Genomic DNA, 10,744 nt, shown 5'->3' on the forward strand with positions numbered 1-10,744 from the left:
ACAACCACCTAACTGAAATGGTAAAGTTTCAAGAGCTGATCCTCCCTCTGATTACCTTCACTGCACTTAGACTTTAGCCTCTAGTGAGAGGAAATTTTAAAAAAAAGCATCCACCCCCTCACTTCTAGATGTTGTAAGTGCATGTTTCTGTCTTTGAGCTGATACAGTTACTTCTCTTATTTATCTGGAAAACTCCTGTTTGTTTCTCAAAATCTTGTACAAATTACACATCCTCTTAAAAGCCTTCCTCATGACCTAAAAACAAATCTCTCATTTCCATTACAAACTCTTTTCCATGAAAAAGTCTCTCTTTTCCATTTTCCTCTCTTGAATATACTGATATTATTTTATACATTTTTAGTGTGCTGTTATTATCAGCTCACAATGTCTGTTTCTTTGATTAGAACTTAGGCTCCTAGTCCCAGGAGTCCTTTACTTTCTTGAGGTTAATAAATGTATACTGAAATGAAATGAATTTTCCCTAATGCTCTAGGAGGAATAACCAGGGATTGAACTTTGTAACTTTGTAACTATAACTTTAGAACTTTGGCTAACAACCTAACATTTTGGGATATACTGGAAAGTATCAGTCAACAGGTCATAAACCCACTCGACAAGGAGTCTATATTCTAAATCATTGTTCAACACACACACACACACTCTCTCACACACATACACCCCCACAACCCTGTTTTCAGTACATGTATTGTTATTTAACTTTCACAAAAGTCTTCTAATTTAAATCTCTTTATCCCCATTTTATCAAGGAGGAAATTAACAAAGAGAAAGTCAATAAACTTGCCCAGGTCACAATGTCAGTAAGTGGCAGGACTGGGCTTGAGCCCAAATAGTCTGACAACAGAGTCAGCAATATTAATTACTTTTCTGTACTACCTTCTAAATATAAACATTGAAAAGGCAAATTCCAATACAAGGCAACATAAGAGAATAGCCATATTATGTTAAGGTGCTTGTCAAGTCTCTCGTACAGGTAGTGTGATTTGATTTTTCACCATGAAATTTAGTTGGAGATACAAAAGAATATTCTAGGCAAGATTCTTTTTTTCTGACTAATTTATTTATTTATTTATTTATTTATTTATTTATTTATATTGTTGCTCAAGTGCAGTTGTCTCCATTTTCACCCCATCTCAGCCCCTGCCCCACTCATCCCTGCCTCCCACCCTCAAACCTAACCCCTTTGGCTTAAATTTTGAAAAAAAAAATTGTTTTAAAGAATTCATTGTGGTATATAATGTGAATACCCACAATTAGTATGAAATTCAAGAACTGTCTTTTTAAAATTTTTGATGTTTTCTTTAGACACTTCTTCACAAAATGAAATAAGATGTTAATTGTATCCTTTACTGAGATGCCTGACATTTTTGCCCAGTGGAAATTTGTGGGAAAGCTTTAGAGAGCCCTAAAAGTTAATCAATAAACTGTTATTTAATTTTTTTTAAAAAGAATATTCTAGGTAGAAAAGATAAACAGTATTCCTTTTTGTTCAATATTGTACACATTAAGGTGCTTTATGAATATATGGAGATTTAATCTACTATAGTGTATATGAAATGAGTTTTAGAAAACTGATTCACACTAATGATTTATTTCAATAACATTTTTATTTATTATTTATATATTTTAAGTGTATACAATTTTATTAGAACCATTTCTAAAGGGACAAATTGTATATTTTTAACCTTGTTTTATTTGTGAAAGCTGTATAACAAACTATTTTAATTTAATTTATGTATTTTTTGTATCTTTTTGAATATCTGTGTTTTGTTAATATCTGGTTATTTTAGGTCATCCTTTGAGGAGGAACTAATCACATTAGTGTATTCAAATTTTGCATGAGTCAATAGTTTAAATTAGTATTACGACTCCTAAAACACCAAAGCAATGAAGTCAAATTTAACTTACCTTTAAACTCCTGAGAACTTTAAATGGTCCTCAAGTTAAGAATCAGAGCCAAAAAATCATTAAAAGGATGATATCCTTGAGTGGCATACAACGCTATGCGAGAGATACTGAGTTGGTAAAAGCTCATGAAATGTTGTAGATGATCATGTCCCTTAGGCACCTTTTGTTTACTTCTCTGAAGATGTCCCTTGAAATACAACTTCCTCTAGAGGATAACTTAAGACCGTGGAAACAATTTAATGTCTGTCATGCTGTGAAAGTCATTGTTAGTCCATGTTTACCTGACTGAGAGTGTTGACTCTTATGCCCATTGGTGAGTTACAGGTAGAAGTAGAAAAAATCAGGTTTCATAGTTTGTGAAATATTGTACCTAAAGATATGAGGTGCCTTAGTCATTAAGAAAAATTGAATAGTAAACTGAAAATGCATTATTCTTCTAGAAAGTGATATTTTTATATTTAACAGATTCTTGACCTAAAAAGAACAGGTTTTATTAGCTTCTTTTTAAATATGTAAAAGCTAAACTATTATAAGGATAGGAATGCTGTATTTGTGGGGGTTTTCTAAACACAGCATTGGGAACCTCAAGACAGGCATCAGAGCCCAGCTCTTCCACAAACCGGCAGTGTGACCCTCACACATACCTCGTATTTCTGAGTCATGTTACCTGTATAAAAAATATGGCAAATGTACAAAGTGACCACTCCAGTTTGTTTCACCTCTAAAATTATACAACTTTAAGTGAGATTAATATTCTTTGATTAGCAGATTATATTCTTTAAGTCACAACAGAAACAAGAAAAGAATGAGCAGTTGAACAAAATAGTACTTTACCACTGAAAAATCCCATAAAAATACAGTTTCACTTGTATAAACACTGAATGTCTACTTTAATAAAAGTTTCTAATTTACTGAACTGAACTGAAAAGTGTTAAAATGCTGTTCTGTACTTTACACATGACCTGTGGCAGTTTACCTCGGAAATAACTGAGGCGATTTCTTGGCTTTTGACGGTTGCATTTTGTTGTTCACTGCACACCTGGAAAAGAAGCCATGTTCTTTTCCAGCACACACTATTTTATAAACAATCTTACTTTCCGTTCCACAATCAAATTTAGTTAGGTAAAAAAACATGGAATAATATTAAGGCATAGGCTATGAGGAAGATTAATATTTATTGAGCACTTATAGGCATTATAATTTCCATATCATATATTTCTACTTCTACTTGTAACAATAGTTTTGAAATTCATATGATCACTAGGAATTTTCAGAGCTTGTGCAACTTGCCCAACTACAAAAAACTTATAAATAGTAAAATCAAGTTTCAAATACTAGGGTGTAACACACCTAATGGGAAAGCACTTAGCTTTGTAGCTAGAAAGGCCACAGTTAGAAAAATCTAGAACTTACCAACTCTTAGCTTTGGGGAAAGTGAACTTTTTTATTTTTGATCACAGAAATGTTCATTTTATTGGGTAGTATCCAATTTATAAAATCATTGTCACTGTATCCTTGTCATTTTTTATAATTTCATAAATGAAATAATTTCATGTGTATAAAGATGCAACATGCTATCTGGCATGTAAAAAATGCTCGATATAGTTCATGTATTACTAAAAGTATCATCTTATCTCCATTTATACCATCCTAATCTGGAAGTTCATGCTCTTTTTTATTTTCAACACTGCCTCAAATCAAAGAAAAATGTATTTTCTTTCACCTAGAGAACTATTCACTATTCATCACTCGCTGCCACACAAAAAAGAGATTATGGGTCTAAGGTTTTATATTTAATCTCTCTGCCTTATAATCAGTCTCTAGCAAGTCATTAATCCTATAAATGTTTGGGAACTTTAGCCTTTAAGTGGAGATAATTGCATTTACCTGTCTCCTCCAACTTATACAGAAATTCTAACATTAAATATACTCCATTCTTTAATATCCTCAGACAATTAATTGTACATAGGAAATACTGGATGCCATTTGCTATTAAGCAGTATTTTATTGTTAGGGTCTTTTAACATAAGCATTTGTTGGTAAAGAGTTAATTTGGGGTCCCAAGGGCCTAATGATATCCAGAAAACAGCTTCCCAGTATCATAGCAATGGAAGACATTGATGAGATCATCATCTCAGTTCCTAAAAGCATAAATAACACTGCTTATAATGGGTCTTGCTTGTTTGTCAGCCTAAATTAAATATATGTTTGAAATAAGATAATAAACATGTACAACATTAAAAACATAATTGTATGTGTGTGTTTGTATATGTGGGTTTGTGAACTTTATTTCATCTTTGCTGCTTTCTTTAATGATTTGTTTTCCTATCACCATAGTATTGTATGATTTTACCTGCAGATTTGAGTAGGAGATTGAGAAATAGATAATATCCTGCAGAGTTGGTTTCAAGACAGGTAGACTGAAAGTTTCCTGCTTTATTAAATCAGAAGTAAGTGAGAGTGGAGAAATAAACATTTATGGAACATCAACTACAGATTGGGCTAAGTTTTAAAAGACCTTTGAAGTAACATTTCAAATAATTTATGTAAACTTTCTTTACCATAATGTCCTCATTTGTACAATTATTTTATGTCCCATTATATTGGATAGTTGTGAGAATTAAATTTTTGAAGGAAAAATTGATAAGTGAAAATTAATAAAATTAATGAAGAACTAATTTTATTAATACAATTAATAAAACTTTTCCAATCTGGTGAAGGAAATAGACATACAAGTCCAGGACACTCAAAGAGTCCTGAAGAAGTTGGACCCAAGGAAGCACACACCAAGGCATATCATAATTACATTAGCCAAGATGAAAGATAAGGAGAGAATCTTAAAAGCAGCAAGAGAAAAGGAGACGTTACCTACAAAGGGGTTCCCATAAGACTGTCAGCTGATTTCTCAAAAGAAATCTTGCAGGAAAGAAGGGGCTGGAAGGAAGTATTAGAAGTCATGAAGAGCAAGGACCTACATCCAAGATTGCTCTATCCAGCAAAGCTATCATTTAGAATGGGAGGGCAGATAAATTGATTCCCAGATAAGGTCAAGTTAAAGGAGTTCATCATCACCAAGCCATTATTATATGAAATATTAAAGGGAGTTATTGAAGAAAAAGAAGATGATCAAAACAATGAACAATAAAATGACAGCAAACTCACAACTATCAACAACTGAACCTAAAAACCAAAAACAGAAACAAACTAAGCAAACAACTAGAACAGGAACAGAATCACAAAAATGGAGATCACATGGAGGGATATCAGCATGGATGGGAAAGGGGGAGAATGGGGGAAAAGGTACAGGAAATAAAAAGTATAATTGGTAGGTACAAAATAAACAGGGGAAGTTAAGAGTAGTATAGAAAATGGAGAAGCTGAAGAACTTATATGTACAACCTATAGACATGAACTAAGGGTGGGAATGCTAGAGGGAATGGGGGTACTGGGTGGAGGACTATTAAGAGGAGAAAAAAAATGGGACAACTGTAATAGCATAATCAATAAAATACGCTTAAGAAATTTTTAAAAAACCAAATAAATGGTATGGGACACACACACACACACACACACACACAACTTTTCTATGTGACGTTTTCTCCAAAATTTATTATTTGTTAATGCTCAAAGTATATGTGTTATATTGATACCATTTAATGTCAACTTCAGATGCTGAAATGCTATTTCATACCATATGACAAGCTCTGAAATAAAATATTTCTGTGACATTCTGGCATCATTAAAAAATAAATAAAATAAAATAATATATATTGAGAAAGAAAGAACTTACATGTACCATCCATGGACACAAACTAAGGGGGGAAATGCTGGTGGCAAGGGGGATACATGGTGGAGAGGGATAAAGGGGAGAAAATAAATGGGACAACTGTAATAGCATAATTAATAAAATATATCTGAAAATAAATATTTTTAATTAAAACATATTGTCTGTTTTATTTGTCATTAAAACATCAAGTGTTTACATGATTCTTCATTTATCAGGGCTTTCTGTACTGATGTGTCGTTCTTAGAATTTAGCTTTGACAAAGAACCCAAGGGAAAAGATAAACAGATATAAACAAGTCCACAGGAAAATGGTTATTCACAAAAGTGACAATAGGAGAATGCGTATAAAAAAATAAAGTAACAAATCTTGTTTTAAAACCCTTGAGGCAGTAATTAATTTTTAAAAATCTGAAGAATATATCACTATAGTGGTTTAATCATTAAACCACTCTGAGTTAATGATTAAAAAGATTGAATACATATTGAAATGAAAAATATTCCATACAGTTAAAATATTTTTGAAATAGGAGATAAAGCACTGATTGATGGAGAACGTATTTTTCTACCATCGGTACTATATATATATATTTTTTTTTTTTGAGAATCTTGAGACATACTCAAAAGCAGGCTTGTGAAAATTATTTTGGGCAAGATATGATCTTTATGTTCCCACACATAGAATTTTTAAGAACTCATTCTAGCAGTGGTTTTTACAAGAATTTTCTTTTAAACTAAATAGAAATGCTGACAAGGTAAAAGACTAATAAATTTTAAAAGTATATTTAGTTTTATAAACTTAAAATTAGTAGAGCAGACTACCTCAGCACAATTTTAGATATGAAATATAATCCTGTCCATTTATGATAGGAAATCAGGACCCAATAATTCCCAAATAATTCCCTTTTCAAGGCAAAACATTCATAGTAGAATTTCCAATTCTCAGTCTTTAATTTTTGATTATTAAATTTAGTTTTATACAAAATATCAACACTTTCAAGACAGCAGATAAATCACTTACTAGGTAGTTGTCTTGAGGAGCTGGAGGTCCAGATTTCATTTCTACAGTAATTGGTTAGTGGAAGTTTCTCCCTGCATGTTGTTTCAGTCAACCAGGGTAACTGGTTATACACATTAAGAAAACGAAAGGTGAAGTCTACAGACTAGTATCAAATTAATGATTAAGCTGTGTGTACAAAGTCTGTTGTTGTTTTGAACACTAAAAGTGTAAGGGAAGGCTTTTTGCTGTAGCTTATGGGAGGAAATAGAATGAAACAAAAAGCCCATGAGAAGCAACTAGAATTAACTAACATCAAGTAACTATGTAGAGTAAATGAAGGCTTTTTACACTGACTTCTCCTTTGGCTTCTGATTTCAAGTATAAAAGCCAAGCAAAACACAGATAGCAGTTTCGTGGTTCCAGTGATCTTATTAGAAACCCTCACTAAAGGTGTTTTTTCTGTATCTCCAAACCTGTGTGGGAAATTTAGACAGGCAAGGGTATGCATAGGAGTGAAGGGCAAAAATGCAGCCAGAAAGTTGGAGCACAGTCTGAGGCGGGATATTAGGAAGCTAGGAAAATTCCTGGGCAATTGTTCAGAACGGCAAAAGAAGAAGAATCCCAAAATGAGGAGAGTATATGGAGCCTCTGTGACAATGTCCAATGTACTAACATTTGCATCATGGAGGTCTCAGGAGAAGAGAGCAAGGAATTGAAAACCTATTTGAAAAAACAATGATGGAAAACTTCCTTAACATGGTGAAGGAAATAGGCATGCAAGACTAGGAAGCATAGAAAGCCCCAAACAAGATGAACCCAAAGAGGCCTACACTGAGACACATCATAATGAAAATACAAAGGTTAGGCCAAAGAGAGAATATTAAAAGAATCAAGAGAAAAGCAGTTAGTTACATACAAAAGAGTTCACATAAGACTGTCAGTTGATTTCTCATCAGAAATTTAGCAGGCCATAAGGGACTGACAAGAAATATTCAAAGCCTTGAAAAACAAAGACCTATGACCAAGATTACTCTACTCAGCAAAGCTATTATTTAGAATTGGAGGATAGATAAAGAGTTTTATAGACAAGAAAACAGCATCTGATTCTGTCCCAGGGAGGAGACCTGGCATCCACTGCACATTTGAAGCATGCTGACTGTTTAAAAGGACTTCACCAATTACTGGAGAAGGTCACCAGCCCCCCAAAGAATAGCAGATTTTTAAAATTATACATAATTGAACACAAAGAGAATAATAAATTCAAGATGTTTACTGGAAAAAAAGAAGAGATTAAGAACCAATTGGGAGGATGAAGGAAAGACTAAAATATAGAAATCTGGCAGGAAGTGGAAAGATAAAATAAGATACTGGCAAGAGAAAAGCTACAGATTAGAGGAAAGTTGATGTTTAAAAAACATAGATGGGGAGCAGTCAAGATGGAGGCATAGGTAGACACACTGTGCCTCCTCACACAACCAAAAGGAGGACAACAAATTTAAATACAAAAAACAACCAGAACTGACAGAAAATTGAACTGTATGGAAGTCCTACAACCAAGGAGTTAAAGAAGACACATTCATCCAGACCGGTAGGAGGGGTGGAGGTGGGCAGCCGGGGCAGAGAGCACTCGCAGGAAGGCAGCAGCTGGAGGACCAGGGCGGGCAAGGTGGCAGCTGGCAGAGCAGAGGAACAACTGGGGAGTGAGACAGATGGTGCAACCCAGGGTCTCAGTGTGTGGAAATAAAGCCTCAAAACCTCTGACTGATAACACCTGTGGGGGTTGCAGCAGTGAGAGAAACTCTCAGCCTCACAGGAGAGTTCGTTGGAGAGACCCACAGCCTCCTAGAATGTACACAAACCCTTGCACCTGGGAATCAGCACTAGAAGGGCCCAATTTCATTGTGGGTAGCCGAGGAAATGACTAAAAACCAGTAGACAGCAGAGCAAGTGGCTTTGTTCCCTCTCAGACCCCTCAGCAACATACAGTGTCACAACTCAGCAACATGGGTTGCCCTGCCCTGGTGAACACCTAAGTCTCCACCCCTTTCTACATAACAGGCATGCCGAGAAAAAAATATATATATATGGCCCAAATGAAAGAACAGATCAAAGCTCCAGAAAAAATACAACTAAGCAATGAAGAGATAGCTAACCTATCAGATGCACAGTTCAAAACAATGGTAATCAGGAAGCTCATGGAAATGGTTGAGTGTGGTCACAAAATAGAGGAAAAAATGAAGGCTATGAAAAGTGAAATAAAGGAAAATGTACAGGGAACCAACAGTGACGGGAAGGAAATTGGTACTCAAATCAATGGTATGGACCAGAAGGAAGAAAGAAACACTCAACCAGAGCAGAATGAAGAAACAAGAATTCAGAAAAATGAGGAGAGGCTTAGGAAACTCCAGGACATCTTTAAACATTCCAACATCTGAATCATAGGGGTGACAGAAGGAGAAGAAGAGCAAGAAATAGAAAACTTATTTGAAAAATAATGAACGAGAAAGTCCCCAATCTGGCAAAGGAAATAGACTTTCAGAAAGTCCAGGAAGCTCAGAGAGTCCCAAAGAAGTTGGATCCAAGGGGAAACACACCAAGACATATCATAATTACATAACCTAAGATTAAAGATAAGGAGAGAATCTTAAAAGCAGCAAGAGAAAAGGAGACAGCTACCTACAAAGGAGTTCCCATTACACTATCATCTGATTTCTCAAAAGAAACCTTTCAAGCAAGAGGGGCTGGAAAGAAGTATTCCAAGTCATGCAAGGCAAGGACCTATATCCAAGATTACTCTATCCAGGAAAGCTTTCATTCAGAATGGAAGGGCAGATAAAGCGCTTCTCAGATAAGGTCTAGTTAAAGGAATTCATCATCACCCAGCCCTTATTATATGAAATGTTAAAGTGACTTAGCTAAGAAAAAGAAGGTAAAAAAATATGAACAGTAAAATGACAACAAACTCTTAGCTATTAACAACCGAACCTAAAAACAAGAACAAAATAAACTAAGCAAACAACTAGAACAGGAACAGAACCACAGAAATGGAGATCACATGGAGGGTTATCAGTAGGGGAGTGGGAGGGGGAGAGGGGGGAAAAGGTACAGAGAATAAGTATCATAAATTGTAGGTAGAAAATAGACAGGGGGAGGGTAAGAATGGTGTAAGAAATGTAGAAACCAAAGAACTTATATGTATGACCCATGGACATGAACAAAAGGGGGGAATGTGGGTGGGAAGGGGTGTGCAGGGCGGAAGGGAATAAAGGGGGGAAATGGGACAACTGTAATAGCATAATGAATAAAATATATTAAAATAATAAATAAATAAACAAATAAATAAAATACATAGATGGGAGACTGTAATTTAAATAATGGAGGTGGGTCAAAGGCTCTAGGAAAGAGCAAAGATGAAAAGTTCTGGAAAATGAAGTGACATAAATTGTGGACTCCACATTGTGAGGTACAAAGTGAAAAAAAAAAAAGCTAAAAAAGTTCATCAGCACCAAACCAATATTACAAGAATTGTTAAAGGGTCTTCTTTAAGAAGAAGAACAAAAACAGATTAAAAATGTAAATAATAAAATGACAATAAATACATATATATCAGCAATTACTTTAAATGCAAAAGGATTAAATGCTCCAATCAAAAGACATATGGTGACTGAATGGATAACAAAATAAAACCCTTACATATGGTGCCTACAAGATACTTCAGATTCAAAGGCACATAGAGAGTGAAAGTAAAGAGATGAAAAAATATATTTCATAAAAATGGAAATAAAACAAAACAAAAATATCTGGGATAGAAATACTTATAACAGACAAACATAAACTTTAAAACAAAGGCTATGCTGGGTGAAAAAGGTGGAAAACCCCAAAAACCTCATAGATAAAGAGTTTATATTTTTAAGACTCTCCAATTTTTGTATACTGCATAAGTATGTTATGCTTCTTTTTAAAAAAAAATAAGTGTTTTTACTTACTCCAGAAGCTTTGATTTTGAAAAATCATACTATTAAACATGGAGTTCAG

At 34.3% G+C, this 10,744-nt stretch overlaps 1 protein-coding gene across 2 annotated transcripts in view; it reads right to left on the reverse strand.

The window, feature by feature from the left end:
* The window catches only part of LOC112320065 (sulfotransferase 1 family member D1), a 30,295-nt gene extending 23,407 nt beyond the window's left edge, over positions 1-6,888 (reverse strand). Inside the window, exon 1 of one of the 2 annotated variants that reach the window (XM_024577446.3) lies at positions 6,731-6,888. The gene's annotated coding sequence lies outside the window, so the exon portion shown is untranslated. Of the gene's footprint in view, positions 1-1,926; positions 2,062-6,730 lie in introns of those variants that run through there. The other variant, XM_045185493.1, reaches the window with a different exon arrangement.
* Positions 6,889-10,744: the final 3,856 nt, after the last annotated feature.

This window comes from Desmodus rotundus, chromosome 4, assembly GCF_022682495.2.
Source record: "Desmodus rotundus isolate HL8 chromosome 4, HLdesRot8A.1, whole genome shotgun sequence".
Classification (NCBI taxonomy): Eukaryota; Metazoa; Chordata; class Mammalia; order Chiroptera; family Phyllostomidae; genus Desmodus; species Desmodus rotundus.